This window comes from Petaurus breviceps, unplaced genomic scaffold, assembly GCF_028583685.1.
Source record: "Petaurus breviceps papuanus isolate PSGF00001 unplaced genomic scaffold, PetGlider_PUasm1.0 207, whole genome shotgun sequence".
Classification (NCBI taxonomy): Eukaryota; Metazoa; Chordata; class Mammalia; order Diprotodontia; family Petauridae; genus Petaurus; species Petaurus breviceps.
The window spans coordinates 22780648-22804184 of NW_027185850.1; the positions used below are offsets into that span (position 1 = coordinate 22780648).

The 23537-nt window shown below is 49.1% G+C and overlaps 1 long non-coding RNA gene and 1 pseudogene across 1 annotated transcript; both read left to right on the plus strand.

Annotated features, from left to right (window-relative positions):
- Positions 1–6210: 6210 nt before the first annotated feature.
- LOC138164815 (uncharacterized) lies at positions 6211–21833 on the plus strand. Its single transcript, XR_011169193.1, has 3 exons — positions 6211–6415; positions 14969–15110; positions 21674–21833. It is a non-coding gene; the product is annotated as an uncharacterized lncRNA (long non-coding RNA).
- On the plus strand, positions 6449–9385 carry LOC138164814 (solute carrier family 25 member 3 pseudogene; annotated as a pseudogene).
- Positions 21834–23537: the final 1704 nt, after the last annotated feature.

The window sequence follows — 23537 nt, forward strand, 5'->3', positions numbered from 1 at the left end:
GCGATTTCCTTCTCCAGTTCATTTTACAGATGAGGAAACTGAGGCCAACCGGGTGAAGTGACTTGCCCAGGGTCACACAGCTAGGAAGTGTCTGAGGCCGGATCTGAACTCAGGAAGATGGTCTTCCTTGTTACAAGCCCAGGCTCAATGCACTATGGCATTGATGGGGGAGAAGGCAATAGGTTATACGGGAACTCTGAGGACCAGAGTCCCTGAGTCTGGAATGAATTCAGTAGGCCCAAGCAATCTTGAAGTCAGGACTGTAAAAGTTTATTGTTACACTTTACAGAAGGCAGGGGTTCTTAGGGAACCTGCAAACTTAAAGAAGACACAGGCATAGTTTTAAGGAGTTGAGGTAGTAAATCAGGTGTCAATTATGCTAACTAGGTGAGTAAGGTTGGGATTAGGGAGAAGTTAAGGAGTGGTCAGTGCTTAAAGGAACATGCACTTTTAATGTCAACTTCGAAGGCGTATTGCCCATAATTCAGTGGGAAATAGCCCAAGGTGGGGCTGCGTGGAGATGTGGTTTTAGGCGTCACTAAGTCAGCTGGCGATCAAGGCTGACTGAGAAGTGCCCCGTCTGCCACCCATCAGTGTGATGTTTGACAAGATAGATGTTGAGAACCAAGACTAAGGAGACTCCATATGTGTACAATTGACTAAGGAGTTAACTTACAGACAGGGCATTGAAGGATTCATGGGGCAGCTGCCCACTTACTAAGGGGAGATAACATTTGCCTAAGCTAAAATGTTTATAGATGGTTTAGTGAAGGATTCGTAGGTGTCGCTTGTCCAAGCAGAGATAAACAGTTCATGGGTTGTTGCTGGGCAGAGTGCTGGCAGGGGCAAGGGGCAGAGTTAATGCTCTGAGGCTGGGGTGGGGGGAGTGTGATTTTACAGACTGGTTTTACAAACTGATTTTACAGACATAGATCCCAAGCACCAAGGGTCGGAGGGGTCTCCACCCACACTGAAAAGAAGTTACAGATCCCTGGATTATTGTGGAAATGTCATGGAGCCATGCTGAGGAGCACAGACACCCTTAGAACTCTGAGTCCGTGTCTGGCAGCTGGAGAGCAGGCGACAAACTTGGAAATTAACAGGATGGACACAGTTGGGTAGTGGGCAGACTTGTATGAGCTGGTGCAAAGTGAAGGGAGTGGAGCCAGGGGATCTTCTAGGCAAAGCCTGGAGCGATGTGACTGCAGAATTAGAACCCAGAGCTGGTGCAGTGGTGGGCAGAGGCTCCCTGCCCAAGGGTGGCACAGCCTTCCCCCTCCCACTGCAATGGGGCAGTAGAGGGCCAGAGGGGAGGCATGCACAGACTCTGCCAGTCACTATCTCTGTTATAAGTGAGCTTATAGCGCTTAGCACAGTGCCCCTGAACACAGTAGGTGCTTAATAAATGTTTATTGATGATGATTTATTGATGAAGTGAAGAGACTGGGGGAGAAGTGATTGTGCAATAAATAATGAAATGTCTTAATGCATTTTAAAATGGGCTACTCTGGGCCATCGCTGGCCTTCAACACTGGTTCTGTGAAAATTAACTGATTGTCTTCCACTGACAACTTGGGTCCCAAACCAGAGCTTGAACGGAACACACTTCTTTTTCCAGGTATTAATGATGATGCTGATAGCTAACCTTTATGTAATTCTTACAGTTATTGCCTCATTTGGAACTCACAGCAAACCTGTAAGGCAGGTTCAATTATTGTCCCCATTTCACAGAGGAGGAAACTGAGGCGAACAGAGGCTAAGTCACTTACTCAGAAAGTGTCTGAGGTGGGATCTTCTTGTCTCCAACCCCTAGGAGGCCAAGACAACCAAACTCAGGAACTCTTGGTCTCCTGGGAATGCTAGAAGCTGGGATTCCCCATGAGAAACCCCTGGGCACAGAAAGCCCTGCCCAGGAGGTCTAGGTTCTCACCTGTGCTCAGAAGAGGAAGCGGAGAGGCATGGGGTGGGGGCAGGACCTCCCTACCCCCAGACTTAAGCTCACCATATGCTGGCATCTCTTGAAGCTGTGAGCTTTCTGCCCTCACTGGGGGAGTGGGGTAGGAGGGAGGGATGGCCCCACCGCTCCTCCCAACTTCCACTGCATTTCAGGAACCTGCAAGTCCAAGGGAAGCAAAGGGTGAAAGGTATTTATTTCAGAGACAAGGCCAACAGAGCGCCCCCTCTGACAAGAGTGTGTCCCCCCAACCCGGTAACTGTCAGGCACTGGTAACCAATCTGGGATTACCCTGTGTCCAGGGCAAGTGGCCACCTCCCTAGGAGGGCAGCCTGGAATCCCTGAGGGCTGACTGAGATCACACAGGTCCCAGACTCCCTGAATCGAACTCCCCTGACACTAGAACGATACCTCGAGATCAGAAATCGGGAGTTCTGGGTTTGATTACATGCCTGAGATGAAGGGAGAGAACGCTAGGCTCAGAATCTCGTTCAGTGCTGGCTCCGTGACCTCCTCTGTGAAAGGAAGCCTGTTTTACCTACCTTGTAGTGTTGCTATAGGAAAGGCACTTTGTAAACCTGGAAATTTTATTAAAATGCAGACTGTCAGCTCCCAGAGGGCCGTCATCATTTTGTTGTTGGCTTTCTTCCTTTGTTTTTCATCTCTGTAAGCCCCAGCAGCCAGTCCAGTGTCTGGCATACAGTAGGTGCTTAACAGCAGCTGGCTGAATGAAGCTTTTTTTTTTTTGTTTTTAGTGTGGAGGAGTCATTGTCTTTGGGCGTCCATTTTCTCATCTTTAAAATGGATATAAGCCTTGTTTTGTCTCTCTCCCAGTGCTGCTGTGTTGGAAAATGAGCTGGTGTAGATGCAGGGGTTTGGGAACAGCAAAAGCTTCTGTGAGCATCCTGTCACTGTGAAATCTGCAGACACCTGCGCAGGGCAGGGAGGATGGGGGCTTCGAGGGAGGGGGACACGCAGAATAGGCTTTCTCTTACTTGTAAATGTAAATTTTCTTCAGAATTCTATTGTCATCCAGAACAGTTATCTCACTCCGGGACGTTAATTAGCTTAACCCTCCTTTTCACTAACTGGGGACTCAAGGATTCTAAATAACTAACTACCCCAGGCAGGCTGCTACGGGGTTCCTTGGAGGCCTATGTACAAATCCAGCCTGTGGGACCCTGGGCAAATCACTTCACCTGTTTGCCTCAGTTTCCTCATCTGTAAAATGGAGATTATAATAGCATCTACTTCCCAGGGGTGTTGTAAGGATCAAACGAGGTAATATTTGTAGAGTGCTTAGCAGCGTCTGGCATACAGCAGGTGTTTAATAAAGACTTATTCTCTTCCCCCTCCTCCATTTACTCTTTTATAACTTGTCAGTACAGTTATTTGCATGTTGTCTTCCCTCATTAGACTGTGAGGGCCTTGCCTGGAGAGGAGTGGGTTACTTTGGGAGGTGGCCAGTGACATGTCACCCTTTGTAGGGCTGCGGAGGACCTTTCTGTCGAGGCTGGATGATCACAAGGAATGTGGGGGAGGAGCTGCCTGCTCAGGGACAGGCTGGGCCAGATGCCCTCTGTGGGCCCTTCAACACTGAGATTCTGGGAGTCTGGATTGTAAAGTGGCCCTGATTCCGGTGGCTTAGCTCCTTAGTCTAAAATGTTAGCCCTCAACCCATGTCCACACATCCACTGCTTTCATACAGAAGCCTGGGGATACAAAGGGACTGAGGTTATACATGTCACTTCTACTGGTTTAGTGGAAGGATCAGTAGATCTGGTCATGGGAAACCTTAAGTCAGAAGGCCTGGGTTCGAATCTTGGCCAAGGGTGAGCTATATATCACATTGCTGTATCTCTTTCATCATGTGTAAAATGGGAATTATTCCTGCTCTGCCTGCCTTCTCATGCTTCATCCATCCATCCATTTAACTATCTCTGTTCATCCCTCTGTCTTTTAATTCATCTATCTACCTACCTATCAAGCTGTCTCTTCATCCATACACCCACCCACCCATCCCTCCCTCCCTCCCTCCCCCCACCCACCTATCCCTCCCTTTCCACCCATCCATCCCTCCCTCCCTTCATCCCTCCCTCCCTCCCCCTACCCATGCATCCATTCCTCCCTCCCTCCCTCCATTTTCACTTATTCATCTTCTGGTCTATCCCTGTTTGTTGGGGCCGCAGGGACCTTCATGCGAAGATGAGTAGATGGAGATCCAGGAGAAGGGGGCCGCCATTCCCAGGTGCCTGAGGTCAGCATTCCCAGCTCCTCGTTGCTGGCTCTTTTACAGAAGAGAGACCCTGGGCTGGGACCTGCGACCACCCAGCCTCCAGGGCTGGGGAGTGAAGGAAGGAAGGGAATGGCAGTGCCATGACTGGGCACCCACCACACCCAGAGAGATGTGCTCATTGCTGGACAGAGAGGCCCGTTCTGCTTTTAGCGATTGGCTTGGCCAGGCAGGGTTCAGGTCCAGCCTCGGTCCTTCACTCGGGTCCCTCATCTGTAAAATGGGGATGACCAAGGCATTTATTAAGTGCTCACTGGGTGCCAGGTGGCGCTGAAGGCGAGGCACACAAAGAAGGGCAAATGATGAGACAAGCAGAAGAGAACCCAGGGCTGCTTCCCAGCCAGGTCCGGCTGGCCGTCTGACCCTCAGCATTTATTAAGCCCTACTAAGTGGCGAAGTGGATGGAGCCCGGGCCTCGAGTCAGGAAGACCTGAGTTCAAATCCAGCCTCAGACCCTTACTAGCTGTGTGACCCTGGCCAAGTCACTTCACCCTGTCTGCCTCAGTTTCCTCCTCTGTCAATGAGCCGGAGAAGGACCCCCTCCAGTGTCTCTGCCAGCAGAGGCTCCAAGGCCTGGCTCAGTCCCCATGTGGGAGACCGGGCGGCCAAAGGCCTGTGGCTGTGGACAGGCTAGCTGAGGCTGGGCGCCTGGCTCTGGCCCCAGTGACCGGGAGCTCCGGGGCCCTTCCTGCCCTGCGGGTGGGGCCGGGCTGCCCGGGGGTCCATCTCAGGGATTCATTCCGGGGCCGGGTCCTAGCCTGGGGGTCCATCCCAGGGTCCCAGCGTGGGAGTCTAGCCCAGGGGGTCCATCCCAGAGTCCCAGCCCGGGGCCGGTCAGCTTAGCCGCGGTCAGGGACCGGAAGGGGCTTGTTTGCTCTCCTATTACAGAGGGGGAAACTGAGGCCCGGGAGCTGGAACGCCCCGGCCTCTCTGAGCCCGCCCTGTCCGGGGTCACGCACGGATCTGGCCCCAACCCGAATTTGCCCATATTTGGGAGAGGGCGGGGGCGGACCCCAAGCCGCTGACGCTCCTGCAGCGCTTCCCCCACAGGCTGGGGCGCCGGCCAGGCAAGGGACTCGCCCAAGGTCACCCAGGTGCGATCACCCCCGATTGGCCCGTGTCCGCTAGACTGTAGGCGTACCACAGGGCCGTGTACACTATGCGCCTCACGAAAGCTTACAGCGGGCCGGACTTTCCCCACGGGTCAGAGGGAAAGGGCGGGGCGGGGCGGGGCGCTGGGCAGGGCGCAGTTCTGAGGACACGTGGGAGGCCAAGCAAGGGCGCGCCGGGTACGGCTGGGGGCGTGGCCAACAAATGGTGGAGACGCCCTCCACCCGGCCGGTTGCCATGGCAACAGGCAGGGGTCTGCAGCGGTTGAAGCCGCTGGGCGGGACGGACAGGCGGTGAGCGCAGGGCCCCCAGGCTCAGGGCGCCGTGCATGGAGCCGCCGGTCACTGTCGTGCGCTTATTCACCTACTTCCTCGCCTACTTGTGCGTGTATGCCTTTCTACACATGCTGATTTATTTCTTCCACGGCCTCTTCCAGGAGGAATAGGCCGATCCTTCCCCCCTCCCCTCCCTCCGCCCCACCCAGGAGACCGTGAAGACGGGGGGGGGGGGGGGGGGCGGGCAGAGTCAGGAACAGCGCGTCCATTGGGCGCCCGAGGTAAAGAGACGAGGGAGGGGTGGGGCCAGGCGGCAAACGCCGAGTGAATGTCGGGATTGGCTGACATGGGGCGGGAGCTGTGGCCATTGGTCATCCCTAGTAAAGTGGGCGGGCAGAGAGGGACTGGGAAGGGGACTGAGGGCTTTGCAACTTGAGTGAACCTGGTGATTGCCCAAGGTGTAGGTAGGGGCGGGGCCTCAGGGAGCGGGAGATTAAGGTCGCATGCCTATTGGTCACCGAGGCGTAAGAGGGAAAAAAACATTCCTTATAAATGTTTATTGAACATAGTGATTGGTTGAGGAGGTGTAAGTAGGGGAGGAGCCCTAGGGAATGAGCGCCTCAGCATAGGATTTTCATTGGTCACCCAGGGCAATGGAGGGAAAACACTCCCTTCAAAGTGTCTGTTGAATATGGTGATTGACTGAAGACATAGTAAAAGGGGCGGAGCTCCAAGGGAGCTGGCGCTTCAGCGCAGGATTCCCATTGGTTACTCGTGGCGAAGGTGAGTGCAGAAGGAGCCATGCATTGGGAGTCTGAGGGTCTGAATTTAAATTCTGCTTCAGTGTACCTTCCCCCCGCAAGTGACGTCACCATCCGTCCTCAGTTTTCCCACTTGTAAAGGGAAGCCCTAATAGCTCCAGAGTAAATCTAAACTGCTTTCCTTTTCCCAGCCTCCCTGTCCCCATTCATAAAACAAGAGAGCTGGACTAGATTGTCTGAGGATTCTAAACAGGGGTTCCTAGGCGCTTATAGCTCCCCCCTCACCGCCCACGATGGCTCTTGGTTTAAAATTGTCGGATGGACAGGTTGGAGCCGAGGGGGCCAATAGGACTGGCTGAGGAGGTGGGGGAGGGGGAAGAAGCGCTCGGGAGTACTAGCTTCTGGCAGCGGGGATGGAGACTGAGGCACGCTGTCAAACATGGTCATTGGCTCAGGAATGTCTCACTCTAGGAAGGAGGGGATCTGAGCACGACGGTCATTGGTTTGAAGACTTAGGGAAGGTGGGGTTAGAAGAAACGGGCCTGGGCTTGAGAGGAGGAGGCGAATGTGATTGGCTGAAGAAGTGCCACTCAGGGCTTTGCCACCGTTAGTGAAGAGCGTGATTTTGGGGTGGGGGGTGAAAGGGTAGAAAATAGACGGGAGGTCAAGTAGGTTAGAAGCCAAGCAACAGGGTGCCGATTGGCTAACGGTGTGCAGATGATGATTGGTTAAGGAAGAGGAAGACCAGTGTAAGGGAAGATGATTGGCTACGGTGAAGTTCCTGATTGGCTAAGAGAGGGTGGCCTCCCAGAAGTGGGAAATTAAGCACGATGGCCATTGGTCAAAGACGTGAAGGGGGGGAATGGGATAAACAAAATGGACTAACCTTTTGGCAAGAGGGCAGACGTGATTGGCTGAGGGGAAGCGAGGCAGGGCGGTACCTCCGGGAGCTCAGTGCCCCGGGCTCATTTCGAGCTCGCCTGAGGGGAAGAGGCCGGTCTGGCAGTCCCAGGTGCTGCCAACGGTCCTCCGTCCACGGCCATGGCCCCTACATCCGGCAGCGCGTGGGCCGCCGCGTCCCTCAAGGACCGCTGGGCCGGGAAGAGGAAGCGGCAGCCGCCCCAGCGCGGGGAGGAGTACAGCTGCGAATTCGGGTCACCCAAGTACCTGGCGCTGTGCAGCCTGGGCGGCGTGCTGAGCTGCGGCCTCACGCACACGGCCATCGTGCCCCTGGACCTGATCAAGTGCCGCATGCAGGTGGAGCCGGCCAAGTACTCGGGCCTGGTGAGTGCCTTCGGCGTGACGCTGCGTGAGGAGGGAGTGGCGGCGCTGGCGCGCGGCTGGGCACCCACGCTGCTGGGCTACTCGGTGCAGGGCCTCTTCAAGTTCGGCCTGTACGAGCTCTTCAAGCTGCGCTACGCCGAGCTGCTGGGCGCCGAGGCGGCCTACGAGTGGCGCACCAGCCTCTACCTGGCGGCCTCGGCCAGCGCCGAGTTCTTCGCCGACGTGGGGCTGGCGCCCATGGAGGCCGTCAAGGTGCGCCTGCAGACGCAGCCGGGCTTCGCGGGCACGCTGCGCGAGGCCGTGCCCAAGATGCTGGCGGAGGAGGGCGCGTGGGCCTTCTACAAGGGCGTGGGCCCGCTCTGGATGCGCCAGATCCCCTACACCATGATGAAGTTCGCCTGCTTCGAGCGCACGGTGGAGGCGCTCTACAAGCACGTGGTGCCCAAGCCGCGGAGCCAGTGCAGCAAGGCCGAGCAGCTGGGCGTCACCTTCGTGGCGGGCTACGTCGCCGGCGTCTTCTGCGCGCTCGTGTCGCACCCGGCCGACTCGGTGGTGTCGGTGCTCAACAAGGAGAAGGGCAGCTCGCCGCTGGCCGCGCTGCGGCAGCTGGGCCCGCTGGGCGTGTGGAAGGGCTTCCTGCCGCGCACCATCATGATCGGCACGCTCACGGCGCTGCAGTGGTTCATCTACGATTTGGTCAAGGTGTACTTCCGGCTGCCGCGGCCCCCGCCGGCAGAGATGCCCGAGTCCCTGCGCAAGAAGCTGGGGCTGCCGCGGGACGAGTGACGGCGCCTCCCGGGCCGCCGCGGTGGGGGAGCGGAATCGGGAGCGGAGCTGCCCCTGGGGGCTGGGCCCACGGACCCCCGGGCGCCCCCTGCCCCGGAGCCTGAGGGCCGCCCAAGCAGACCTGCTGGCGCGGGTGGCTTGTCCTGCGCCTCGTTCTTTCAGGTTGACTCCGTGTATGTTAAGCGTTTTCTGGGAAAAAAGTAGATGATACCTCTGTTCGTAATTTGTTTTGTCCTCTTTTCCTTATGCTGATGGCTCCCCCACAGAACTGCTGCGTTTGGATCGAAGTGGGAAGTCAGAATGGATGATGAGACTTTCAGGGAAAATCTTTATTCTCCGAAGTACTGTTCGGTGTAACTTAGCCATCCAGCCAGAGAAGACCACCCTGCCTTATATATGTAAATGAAAAATTTTGCAAACTCTTGAGGGTTTTTTTTTTTCTGTTGAGTAAAATGTATGGTTTTGTAAACTTCTTGAGGGGGAAAAATCAAGTTTATTGGTCAATTATTTTTCATAATCTTATTTCGGTTATAGTAGCTATATTTGAAGTTTATTCAACTTAATTCAAAAGCCATGAGTCAATTCTCTGTTTGCTGTAGCTTACATGCCTATCTTATGAGGTTTCTCTGAAATAAATGGGATTCTGAAAACTAAATCTGTAGATGTGGTGAGGAAATTTTAGCTCATAAAAATATCCCATGATAGTCTTGGAAGTGTAGGATATTAAACCTGTTACACATTTGCAGTCTGTTGGATATTATTAACTTTTGTTAGCTAAAAATGTTAATTTGACCAAAATGCTTGAAAAAATGTGTTTTAAACTTTCTGTATGCATGTTTGAAATGTTTTGAGTGTAATAAAGACTAAGGTAGATAATAAGAACAAAGGTAGTCAAGACTTGCGAATAAAAAGGTGAAATTGATTATTTTTCAGATTTCTCATCTCCTGTTTTCATGAAATCTTTGATTGGTAGAGTATTAAAAAAAAAAAAAAGACACAGGACCTTGTGTTGTAATGCTTAGGCTTTTCATTGCATTTGAAATTTTGGATGGAAAATCAAAACTGTTCTTTTAAGTGGCAGTTGTGATAGTCTCACTTTACCAAAATCTAAAACATAGATAGATGTTCATTTCTCCCCACAGTTGCCACATCACTGAAATGTGGCAGTTATTTGCTGTAACCAGCAACTTACCAAGTAAAATACTTTCTTAAAAATAACTTAAGGAATTGCTTCAAATTGTGTGAAATCTCAGTGTGGAGGGTAGGTGAACGGGCAGTGGGATTCTGTGGCAGTTCTTGGGTGAGGTTTTGTGGCCACAGCAACCCCATGAAATTTTGTTGGGGGGTGAAGGGGGTACTCTAGGAAACTTCTGTACAGCATTCAGGCTGAGGGAACCATCTGTGTGATCCAGCAGTTTCTAGTTTACCTGGATTTCTAATTCATTTAGACATTTAATACAAGTAATGTCGTCTGGTGCACCAAGTACCTGTTAAAGAATGAAAGCTTGGAAGGCCTTCAGGGAGGTAGCCTGGCATTGTGCAAGAGCACTGATGCTTTGGGGACCAGAGGTCAGATACTGCCTGGGACCTTGAGCAAGTCACCCATCTTCTGTGGGCCTCAATTTTCTCATCTGCAAAATGAGGGGATTAGACTAGACCTCTGAGGTCCCTTCTATCTCTGATCTTAGAATCATCATCCCCTCAGCTTCAGAGACTTAACATCTTGTGTGGTCTCCACGCTTAAGGAAAGCCCTTCACAATTCAGGAAGGTCACACATCCATTGCTGGTTCTTAGAGTAAATCTGCTGTGTGTTTGTTCTGATCACTATCTTCTGTTTCAGGGGGTGGTGAGGAGAAGACTGAGCTTGTTTGGGGTCATGGGGCCCAAGTTTGAACTCCAGCCCGACCCCTTACTATTAGGTGACCTTATTTTCCTTAACTGTAAAATTGAGGGGGTGATTGTCAACCTCAGTAAGGTCCCTTCCAGTTCAAGATCCACGTGTCCCAAACAATAGCCCTCCATATGTGTGCGGCTTAGCCCTTTGAGCCGAATCACTCTTTGTGCCCAGATTCAGACAGTCTGATCTGGAGATACCCTCAGAAGTTTAGTCCAGTAATGATTTTATCAGTTGGAGAGGGCCTCTGGCTTTCTGGCCAGCTTGTGGTTTGATGTTTGAACCAGGCCTAGGATTTGGTTCAGGTCCTTGACTTGGAAGACTCCTTTATGGCTAATTTGTATGGTTGAGAATTTTTCGAAGCAGCCGAATTCTGGGGGAGTTTCAAGCACAAGTTTCTGTGCAGTGGTCCTTACCTGATGCTTTGGGGGTGTTATTGAAAAATCAGGTTCAGAGAAGGCTGAACAAGACAAGGCTCAGTTTTCTTTCCTTTCACTGGTTTCTGTAGCTACTGCGGAAGCTGGTTTAGTATATTTCTCTTTTTCCCCAGGTGATGGTTAAAGCAGCTCTCTCGAGGATATAATTAATTTCATGACAACCAGTTGTGATGTCAAGCATTGAGCAGTCCTTTGAGAGGTGAATAAGGGGGGAAAGTAGTTGAGCACTTGAAAAACAAAGGCCATATTTACATGTTAATGTCACCCGTGATAAAGATTCAGAAGAATCCAGGGATAATGATTATAATAATGTTATGAATATTTTTCCTTGAGGCATAAGGATGTTCTTTAGAAGATGCTTCTTCCAGCCCTTCCTCTAATTTCTCAGTTTTCAAAGGCAAGAATAATTACTTAAAGCAAAAGGCTATCTCATCTGACTGCAATGCTTTGTTTTCTGTGGTCTGAAAGATGAATGATTTCTTGATTATATGCAAAGAACGTTTTAAAAAGGAATTTTAGCATCATTTAGGGAGGTTTTCAAATCGTTTTGTCTTCTTGAATTCTGTCACCTTGGAGAGAGGAGCTGAATATAACCTCAGTGGGTTTCTTTTATCCATTTATTCAAGCACAGAATTTTGTGAACTCATTATCAGGTGGGCTTCCAATTTTCCTGTTCCTTTGAAGCCTACAGCTCTGCTCGGATCCCAAAATTCGAGGGAAGGATCTGCTTTTAACTTCATGGAGGGAAAATGATGAATACCTTCGGGCACACATCAAAACCAAAGTAAAAATTGAGGCGGATGGTATACAGGTGGAGAAGTGTTCTAAATAGCTGCCCCTCCTCCCCCACCTTCAAGCTCTTCTTTTCCTTCTTGAAAAAGTGAGGCTATAATGGGTGAGGAAGGGTGAAAAGCAGGTGTTAGTGACTGTCTCTTTAATGTCTCTTCAACAGGGGAATGCTGTTTTAGGCTTTCAGAGCAGGGCGTGAAGATGGGCTAAATGTGGCCTGTTTTCCTTCTGTGGGACCCTTGGACCCCTTCTTAGGAGAATTAGCCCTGGTCTCATCCCATGATTTAGACCAGTCCCACGGGGGGCCAGGGGACTGTCACAGAAATCAGAGCTAAACTTTTTAGGTATAAAACACTGGCTATCATGGGTGTCCATAGCCTAGGATTTAAAACAAACAAAATCTCTAATACTGATTTTTCTTTTCTGTGATTTTTAAAACATACCATAGCTTAAGACACAACACTAGCATGGGGCCTACAGTTATTCCAAGACTAAAAGGAATAGTGAGAGGAACTGGTCTTATGACATATACATATATGTATGTGTATGTGTGTGTGTGTATATATATATATATAAAATCTATAACAGTATGGATGAGATATAAAAGTATGGGTGATAAATAATGGTATATGATACATGGTATATAACAGTATATATGATATATATCAGGATATATGGTATATAATGGTATATATAACACTATATAGGATATGTAACAGTATATGATACATAACTGTATATATTATATATAACATGTTACATGATATATAACCATATATATATGATATATAACATGTAAGAATATAACAGCATATACAGTATATAAAAGTATATCATATATGAGTCTATATGAGATATATAACAGTTTATGTGATATATGCATATGCATGATTATAACAATATATATGATATATGCGTATATATGATAAAAGTATATGATATGTAATAGCATATGTGTCTGTAGCAATATATGATATGAAACAGTATATATGATATGTAATGCTATACATATAACAGTATATATGATAGATAATACTGCTAATAATAGGTGCTATGTGATGCATCCACAGCATATGTGATGATATAGCCGTATATATGATATGTGACAGTCTCTATGGTACATAATAACACTATACGTCATGTGTGATGTATAATAATATATACGTGGCATATGACAGCACAGGAATTCTGGGTAAGGAAGCCTCCTCCACCCTCACCTCTGATTGACTGGGGCCCTAGCGTGCTCCCACCCAGGCACTGTTGTATTGACTTCCCCCTTAGACTCCGAGCTCCTTGAGAGCAGAGACTGGCTTTTGCCTCTGTCTTGGCACAATCAGTGCCCAGCACAGAGTAGATACTCCATGAATTCTTATTAACTTGGCTTCTTGCAACTCATGGGTGTCAGACCCAAATAGAAACAGGGACACTAATCTGTCCATAACACTACCCTTGTGGGCCACATGTTGACTTGCTTTTAGAATGTATTATCCACACTTTATTGTATTTTAATTTATTTTGTTAAATGTTTCCCAATTACATTTTAATCCAGTTCTTGTGGGGGTTGAGAGTATTGTGGAATTCCTGTAGCTGAGTGAGCTGAGTGCCTCTTCTGGCCTAGAGCACTGAGGGGATATGAGACTTGTCTAGGGCCACGCGACCATTAGGGGTCAGTTGGGATCTGAACCCAAATCTTTTTGTATTTGAAGTTGACTCTCTCCACTAACGGGGCAACTAGGTGGCGCCATGGTGCACAGACTGCTGGACCTGGAGTCAGGAAGACATCTTGAGTTCAAAAGTGGTGTCAGACACTTAATAGCTGTGTGACCCAGGGCATGTCACTTAGCCATGTTTACTTTGGTTTCCTCATCTGTAAAATGAACTGGAGAAGGCAATGGCAAATCCCTCTAATATCTCTGCCAAGAAAATCCCAGATGGGGTCACTTGAAGCAACTCAACAACTATCCACAGGGTGGCTAGGTGGTACAGTGAGTAAAGCACCAGCCCTGGAGTCAGAAGGACCCAAGTTTGGTTCTGGCCCAGACACTTAACACACACACACACACACACACACACACAAAACTAGCCATGTGATCTTGGGCAAGTTACTTAACCCCAAGTGCCCTCCAAAAAGCAAAAAAAAAAAAAAAACCCAACCAAAAAACTGTCCACTAATGACCCCCTAAGAAATCATGCTCCTTGATGCCTGATGGATTCAAGATGCAAAATGATAGGAAGTAAAACAGCACTACCAAAGCGGGAATTTATTTTGCTTGACTATGAATATTGTTATAAGGGGCTAGGAACAGGGTGGGGGGGTGGTGGTGATGGTGGTGGTAGTAGTAGTGGTAGTAGTAGTAGTAGTAGTAATGAAAAAGTGGTCATTGAAGTGTCTTTTTAAAAAAATGCACAGCAGGGAACAGAAGAAAGGCCAGAAAAAATCACAGACAAGCAAAGCTACAGGCCTAACCTGTTACAGATTTTCAAAAGAAAAGCAAGGTCTGTACAATAGAGACCTGCACTTTCATCTGCAATCCTATATAAAGTCCCATGACTTAGTGCTTAAGTTCAGAACAAAAGAATAAAATTTAAAAATAAGCGATGCTCCTGAAAATTAAAATTTTTGATAAACATGGGCACAACGACATGATCTGAGTATAACCTTTGGCTATGTTGGTCCCCTTATGCCTTGCTGAACTGTTCTGCCTTCTCTGGGGGATAGTTTGAGAGTCTTAGAATCAGGACTTTAGAGCTGGCAGACCTTAGGAGAGCACCGAGTACAGCTGGCTCATTTTACAGATGAGCACCTGAGGCCCTCAGAGGTCCTGCTTGGCCCACAATCACACAGAAGTCTTTAAAATCAGCATGTCCTCTTGGCAAGTGTTTTCACAGCTGTGGGAGAAGCCTGTGGCCCTGGGCATCAGGCAGGGCTACTTCAGGGCCATGTCAGAAGAGGTTTAGCATTGAACCTTCCTGCACTAACCTGTAAGATAATAAATAATGATGGTGACAGCCAGCATTTATGTAGTGCCTTAAGGCTTGCAAAGCACTTCATATATGTTTCTCATTTGATCTTTCTGGCTCCTTTGGGAGGTAGGTGACTTTATTCATGCCGATTTCACAGATGAGGAAACTAGAGTCACAGAGTATCTGAAGCAGGGTTTAAACTTGGGTCTTCCTGATTCCAGGCCTACCTATTTATCGGCTCTGCCACTTAACCTACCTCATGGCCTGAGAACATTGTATTCTAAATTAGGCTAGCTAGCATTTAAAAGTAACATTTTTTTCTCTGCCTTAGTTTTAAGAAAAAGCAATGTTTCACCATTTTTAGTGTGTCTTTACCCTTTGTTTTTCATTTGGTCCTTTCCCTTTTTTTTCCCCTTCTAGTTTGGCTAGACACAAACTTACTTTTACATCTTCTGCCTGAAGAAATTTAGATGATTTCACCAGATGAACCCATCTGAAAAAAGCCAGATTTAAAAAAAACCAAAAAGGCATCCAGCATTGACTGGTTCCTGATCGATTCTCTGTAAGTACTATTATAACCAAGAAACCTGTGTGTTGATTCCAAAAACCCACTGGGGTAGAGCCCAATTGGTGACGGGCCCTCGAGGGGAGCCTCCTGCTGACCCTGAACCCCAATAGCCTCACTTTCCCCATCCCTGAGATTTCTTGGTGCATCTCCCTCTTTCTTAGTTTGCTTCCAGAGTCTGTCTGACTTGTCCATTCACCACCTGGCTGCCATTGCCCAGTGTGGCCATGTAGCCAGCAGGCATCCTCTAGACCTGAAATGAGTCAGAAGCTGCCTCTCTCCTGGATGGCTAGCCCCATCAGTGCCCCCTGGGCTAAGGACCCAGGGGAAGGCTGAGGCACTTGGGCTATATGTTTCATTAAAAACACATCAACTCAGAATCTTGTAAAAATTAGATAACGTCCATCCCAAAGTGGTTAGCACTCTAAGAGGATGTAGCGTATCAAGAAACAGGGAAGGAAAGGAGGCTGGAGGTTTTGTGTTGCTGAAGCCTTCCAAGGCAAACCCTATTTCCCCCTGGCTTTTATGCAATGCAAATGACTCCTGTGATTCTTGGTGTGTGAAATACCAGGACGTGGAAAAACTAGACCCATGCTTAGGCCTAAGAAGGAAGCCCTGGTCTGATGGTTCCCATGAAATGACATCCCAGCAAATTGGACACTTTTTTATTAACCGTTCTTTCTAACAATTTAGGACATAAGCATATCTTGGATTTGCAAAAGTTAAGACTGCTCTGGTCTCTGATTTTGAGTTCATGTGAGGAGAGTGTGCTTTTTGAAGCTTGTAAAGAACAAGGTCCATGGCCTTTAGGCAGGATGCACTTGGGGAATGTGGATGGTCAGAACTTTTAACCATGTAGGGGCCTCTGTCCCAAAGGAGCCAAGGCCTGAGCTTCAGCTGCTGGGCTTGGCCAGAGACCAGCAAAGCCTGCAGCTTTTCTGGGGCTTCATTTGATATTCTGGGAAATGTTTTCCAATCGTTGTCTTAGCACATCTTTTTCAGAGGGTAATGTAGTAAATGGAAAGGTGTGCCTTTAGAAGTGGGATCTTTCTTCATCTTTTCATGGAAATGCTTCTCTTCGCTCTTTGTTAAGCTAAGAAGACAATCCCTTGGCCCCCTGGAGGTGACAGGAGAGGAAATGCCAGAAGACTCCCCCAGCATGGAACACTTTGGGAGCCTAAGTGTTGTTTGGTGCATGTTGTCTCCTTGGGTCTTCAGTTTGTGGGGAGGCAGGTTAGAAGACAGACCCAGGGAAGTCGCTCAGGACCCCAGTGTCACAAAGTGAAACTGAGCTGGTTGGTGATTGTCCAAAGAGGCAAAAGATGCTCCTGGCTGAGCCGCAGCCCCCGGGTGGGGCGGCTTGTGCTTCTTCCAGCCCCTCCGGCTCGGGCCCTTCTTGGTCACCCTCTTCATTGTTCCTCTCAACCTCTTTTCTGGGCTCATTCGTTTGACAAAAATACACTCTCAGTTTGGAGCAGTTTTCCAGAGGAAGCCCCCCCCAGCAATAGAAGTAGGTGCAGGGATGCCTCCTTTGCCATGAGGTGGTGCTCTCAAGTTTGGGGGTTCTGGAGCGATTCTGGGAGTCCCTAAACATGCAATTCTGTTCTATTCAACAAAAGTGGGAGAGATACCAGACTGGTGCAGATGGAGGGAGGGAAGGCAGCTGGTGTCGGACAGTATCTGACATTTCTGTAGCCTCTATAAGGATATAAAGCTCACTGCCTACGTTATCTCCTGGGAGAGTCAGCATTGGCTGTGAAACAGAGACAGCGCCTGTCTGTCTGACAGCCAGGATGACCTGCCTCGGCCTGGCGTTGTGGCCCAGGCCCTCCCCTCTCCCCCAGGCTTGAGGGTCCTACCATCCAGTCGAAGAAGCTTAGCACTGCAAGTGTAGAGGGAGTTTGCTTCTGGGAAGTGCCCTGTGCTGATGAAATGCCAGGCCTGGACCACAGAGTGTAAGGGAGGCCGCCTGTGCTGAGGATGCAGGGCAGGCAGAAAAGACATCTGTCACCCCTCCTCCCCCCATTCCTGCAGCATGGGAGGCAGGACGATGGGGCTGAGATTGCTCTGCTCTCCTCAGAGAGAGGGGCTGTCAGGTTAGAAGGATCTCTGCCTGATCCTAATCTTAAATTGGGTTTGTCTAGGGGACGTCATCAGCTTGTAGCTAACTTCTGATCTCTTTGTCACTCAGGGGCACAAGGGGCCCCCAAGTTCTATGTCCAAGGCCTGACTCCTGGTGTAAAACAGTATACAAACTCTGTGAATTCCTTCCTCCTCCAGGCCCCTCGAGATATTCATGATTGTAGAACTTCTAAATTCTTTATTTGGCATCTAATTCATAAGCACTTACTACTCTGAAAACAACCATAGGGCTTTGATGTTGATGGGAATTTAGAAATCACTTATTCCAGCCCTCTCATTTTACAGGTGAGGAGCTTGGCTGAGGTCCTGGGACTCAGATCTTTTTTTTTTTTTTAAGCAATCAGGGTTAAGTAACTTGCTCAAGGTTTCACGGCCAGTTATTTCTGGGTGTGGTGCTGGTGTCTGGGTGTGGCCCAGGATTCGATCTCCAGGTCGTCCCAACACTGGAGCCGGTGTCTTACTCTCTGAGCCACCTGGCCGCCCCGACTCAGATCTTTTGACCAGTGTTCAGCTTGACCCCAGAGGGCAAAGTGAGGAGCATTCATTAGATTTTCAGAGAGGCAGGTTTGGCTCGGTGTCAGAATGTTTCCTAGATGTCCCAGAGGGTCATGGACTGTCCCAGCAGGTGGGCAGCTGCCCCTGAAGCAGACACTGAGCGGTCACTTGTTGGGGGTAGAGGTCCAGGTTGGACGTGGTCCTCTTTGGTCCCTTCCAGCCCTGAGGTTCTGAGTTTGTAGAACTGGACCCTGCATGTAATCTCTGAGGAGGAAAGTTCAGATTACTCCAGCTAAGATCTACCTTGGAGTTATTGTAACAGGAGATATTAATTAGAAAACTGACATTTCATCCAGTCAGAAACTTGAAGCAGTAGTCATGTTATTTTCCCCTCATATGAAAAAGTAAAGACTTAAACCAAGTCATTTTCTGTAGGCCCAGAATCCAGTAAGACCAAGTAGAACGTTCCTCCCACCCTGGGAACTAGCATTTACCAAATAAACACTTGAAAGTGTGCCCAGATTCCTGTAATCTTATTAATACAACAAAGACCCAGGAACTGTCTCAGCCCCGAGACTCCCGTTTACCGTGTAATTTTCAGCAAGCTCGTAGATGTCAGGAGAGGGGACAAGCCAGCCTCCCTCAGAGAGGTCAGTGCATTGCTTTAGTGTCTGGACATGCCAATAGACCTGTTTAGTTTAGCAAGCATTTACTCAGCACTTGATGAGTACGAGGAAAAGCCTTCCTCGGGGCTTGGTGGGGGAACCCAGAATGGATCTGACCCAGCCTCTGCCTTTGAGGGAGTTTCCAATCTAGAATGGAGGTGACCCATGAACACACAGACAAAAGGTAACTTCAGATTTAGATACCAGTTCACAGTGCTAGTAGAAGACATGCCACAGGACTGTTCCCCATTGAGCAGTCCATTATTATTCTTCAACAAGTAGTCAAAATTATGTCATTTCTCCACCTTTTGACCTTTATCTTTACCCCTTCCTCCACCCAGGAGGAAGGCAGCCCAAATACTATCCTCCCCATTGTCCAGATGAGAAGACCCTGGAGGACACTCCAGCATGTGGTGGTGCACAGAGAGCTTCACCTGCCTTCAGAAGGCCTCTGGGGTCACGTACCAGCCCGTCTGTCTGGCACCTCAGCCCAACAAGCCAGTGTCCAAGCTTACACCTGGCCCATCTGGCCCACTCTGTTGTCTCTCAAGTGCAGCTTCCCATCTCTGCCCTCTAAACTTTTGCCTAGGCTGTTCCCCTCAGCCTGGCTTGTTCTGTTCCCCATCTCTGCCTCTTGGAATGCCTAGCTGGCTTTCAGAGCTTAGCTCAGGTGCCCCCTGGACCCTTCCTGACCCCCACTTCTGCCCCTGGAGGCTACTGCTTCCCTTTAGAGCAGGGGTGGGGAGCCTGTGGCCTCAAGGCCACATGGGGCCCTCTGGGTCCTTAAGCGTGGCCCTTTGAATCCAAACTCCACAGCACAACCCCCTTCATTGAAGGATTTGTTCTGTCAGACTTGGATGAAGTCAGAAGGCTGCACCTGAGGACCTAGAGGCCTCATGGGCCCTGCTCTAAAGCGTTCTGTCTCCTTCCTTCCACCTGGGCACATTTCCCCAGCTAGAATGTGAACTCTTTGATGTAGCATAATTTATTTTTGGTTTTTGCCTGGTGGGTGCTAGGCACTTCCTAAATGCTTGTGGATGGATTGATAGCTGTGTGACCCTGGGCGAGTCACTTAACCTGTTTGAGCCTCAGGTTCCTTTTCTGTAAGAGAGGCATAATAATATTCATAGCCCTGGATTGTCAGAGGGCTCTCAGTCCAGCTCCTGCCCCATCACACCCAGTGGGCTCCCTGTGGGCACAGGCCATTCCCTTTTTGGGGGCAGCTCCTTGTTAGGGAGATTTTCAAGACCTGGAGCTCTGAGACTTGCTACCTGGCTCCTAGCTCTTCCCTCTGGGGCTAAACAGAACCCACCAGATCCCTTTTCCCCAGGCTCATCCTTCAGCTGCTTTCAGACCCTGATACTTCCCCCCGAGTCTGCACTTTTCTGGGCCATACACCCCCACTTCCTTCAACTAATTCTCACACATGTCACTGTCCCCGGGGCCTCTGGACATTCTCCACCCTCAGCCTTCTTTCTAAAGACATGAGGCACCCAGAACTGTGTCAAATGAGACCACAGATGGTGCGTGCCTTGTAAACCCAGGGCGATAGCTAACTGCCAGCTGGGATGACGGGTAGGCCCCTCCTGTGGGCGCACAGCCTAGGTGCTGAGCAAATGTTGGGACAGTACTAATTTCATCAGTCTGAAAATCCAGTCTGCTTCTCGTCAAAGACGCAAAGTCCAGTCAGTCCAGTGGGGGAAAGCCAACCAAGCACATATCTAATCCATGAAACATCTACTAATCACCTACTGTGTGCACAGCCCAGCGCACCCCGAATTATCGCCAGTGTGTATGGCAAGAGGATTTCCTGTCAAAAGGTTTTCTTAGTTGGGGAGGAAAAAAAAAATCCTATCAGATGTTAGGAAAGAAGTTGCTTTTTGTGACTGGCATCTCATTTTCCCAGATGTAAGTCACTCATGCCCCCTCCCCATGAGCACGTTACAACTGAGCAGCAGTTGTAGGTGAAAAAATATTCTAATTTATGTGGAGCTTTTCATTTAACTGTCACTAAGAGGCCCTTTGGAATACTGATCACCTCTACGTCATAGACGCTTGTGAGGGAAGAGGGCTCTTTCCTTGCGAGCTGCTGAAGACCTCAAGGTGCCATGCCCAGTATCCCATGACCCATAACCTGTGATGACTCCAAATAGAAGTGGGGAGGGGGCCACAGACCTCCCCCCACCGAAGCCCCTCGTCCTTCCCCATACTTGCTTCCTTTGTTCTGCAGCCAAAACAGGGCCTGGATTTAGATTCTAAATGGACTAGATGGGAACCTGTTTGCCAGTGGGTTTGTGTCTCCCTCCATCACTTTAAAGGGCAGGAGGCTCCATGAGACAGCAAGGCCTGGCCACCCCACGAGGCTGACAAGGCCCCAGGGGGAGCTTTCCAAAGGAGAGCGTTGTAAGAAAAGTGAGCAACTAAGGGGATTCTTATGTGCCATCTCTGCAGTGCATGTAATGAGGCAGGCAGAGCTCTGGGCCTCCAGCAGGAAGACCTGCATTCAAGTCCTGCCTCAGGTACTTAGTATCTGTGTGCCCCTACACAAGTCACATACTGTCTCTCAGCCTCCACTTCCATATCTGCAAAATGGGAATAATAACACCTGTAACACTTGCCTCACAGGGTTGAAGTGAGGTTCAAGCACCATGTGACACAGACATGTTCAGGCTGCTCCAACAAGCTTGTTCTCGGCTCTTCCCCTCAAACTTGGAGACACCAGATTGGGCAGACCCCTGCGTCCATCCTGCTTCTTGTAGAGGGGGGAGCATTTGTCACTGGGCATCAGAAGGTGTGTGCCCCGTCACAATGATGGGGAGCAGCGATGGGCAGAAGGGACAGGGCCCCCGGCGCCATCCAGCCTGTCCTTCCAAACACGTCTTGGGCAGGCACCTCACGGTGGTCAGTGAAGCTGTCAATTGCCCTTTGTTAGCTGGGCTGGCCGATCTGTCCACAACTGCAGCTGTACTGGCTAGGGGCAGCTTGAACCTGAAATAGGAGCACAGTAAGGGGGCTTCTGTGTGGGAGGTGTCAGGCCTGCAGAAGCACAGCTTCCTTCACCCGGACTCTCATGAGCTCCTAGGAGGGACCCTGGTACAGTGGAAGGGGCGTGGCCTCAGCAGGCCTGGGTTCCAGGTCCCAGTGTGTGCCTCAGTTGTATTCCTTCTATGTGCATGGCTACAGGCTGCTGTAAGAGCTGGAAGGGTCTCCAGAGGCCACGGACACCTCCCACCCTGTCTATGTCTCCTTATTTTGCAGGGGAGGAAACTGAGTCAGAGAAGTGAAATGTCTCCAAGTGTTGAAGATGATTATGAATCCAGATTTTTCCCACTCCAAGACCAGAATTCTTTCTACTGTACCTCAGTTCTCTGTGACCAGTAATTAACTCTTTAAAAACACATTAAATTGATTTAAAATATGTTCATATTTTATAGTCATTTCCCACTTCCCTTCTCCAGATGGAACTTTTCTTGAGATAAAGATAAACTATTACGCAAAAGCATCCAGCCACATTGCCAGGTCCTGACTGGTGCAGTGAACAAAGTGACCACATGTGTTCACATTTGCTGGATTTGGCGTTATAAGTATGCAAAATGTGGCCTTTGGTTCCAACCCAGTAGAAATATATGGTGGGAACTGGAATGATGCCACAACTGCAGGGGATGTCATTCACACCAATCTAGACAACTCTTCTGTCCTCGGGGTCTCTGTTTAATCATCACTTTTCTGGGCCCTTCACTGGTTTTTCCATGATTCAGCGTCCAGCTTCCTTTGGGGATCTTTTCATTTGTCTAATTGTAGTCACTGGGTCTGTTGTTGCTTTTTTTGGCTCTGTATTAGTCCATGGATCTTTCCAAATTTCTCTGAATTGCTTGTATTCTTCATTTTTTACTGCACAATAATATTCTATTATGTTCTTGTATCATGGTTTTTTCAGCCATTCTCCAAGTGATGGGTACACATATGGTTCTCAGCTCTTTGCTGCCACAGAGACTTCTCCTCTGAATATTTAGTTACATATTGGACCTTTGTTTCTGTCTTTGACACCCTTGTGAGCTGGGCCCAACTTTGGGATTTCTGGGTCAGAGGATATGGACAGTTTAGTCACTCACATAATTCCATATTGAAATGCTGAACACTTGGACCGCTTCTGTGCCTGCCTTTCCACAGCCCCTCCTACATTGATTATCCTCATTCCTTGTCATCTTGCAGAGACAAGAAACCTCCAAGTTGTTTTAATTCACACTTCTCTCACAATGAGTGATGTGGACCGTGTCGTCACATGGTCATGTATATTGTCATATTTCTTTTTTGTGATTGTGTTCATATATTCTTTAGAAAAGTCTCTGTTCATTTTTTTGACCACTTAGCTATTGAGGACTGGACTCAGTGCTTTTAGCCAGCAACTACCCAGCAGAGAATAGAATAGAATTTTAGGCAATGGAATCTTCATAAATGTTGAATGAATACATAGATTTTGTTAAATATGGCACACAAATCAGCTGTAGGCCTGGGCTGGCCCAGGGGAGAGCTGGGGGAGAAAGAAGGCTTGTTTTTCCTTCCTCTAATTGGCAAAGGGAGGCAGGTTGATGCAGGAAGACAAAGATCCAGCTTGTCACCAGCCTGTGTGGTTTTCTAGGTTCTGCAATGCTTTGAAAAGAGCTTGAGCTCTGGAGGCCCATGGCTTGGGTATAAACCCCAGATTTGCTTCTTACCACCTTGGGACCTCTAGTCCTGACATTCAATGCCTCCAGGCATCAGTTGTGTCATCTGTAAAGTGAGTGGTTGGATTAGCCCAGGGGTTCTTAAGTTCTTTTGTGTTTTGGACCCCTTTGGCACGAGGCATTGAGCACGTGGGACCCTTTTCAGAATCATGTTTTTAAATACATAAAATGCACACGATTAAAAAGGAAACCAATCATGTTGTCAAAATGTATAGTTGTCAAAATAGACACACACACATATATATATGAACAAGTTCATAGGTCCCTTGAAAACTATCCACAAACCCTTGGAGGGTCTTAGAGAGCCTTGAACTAGCTGGTCTCTTGGGCCCTTTCCAGTTCCAGATCCTAGGAGCCCAGGTCTTTCTGACTCCAAGGCTTCTTTTCCACCACCGCAG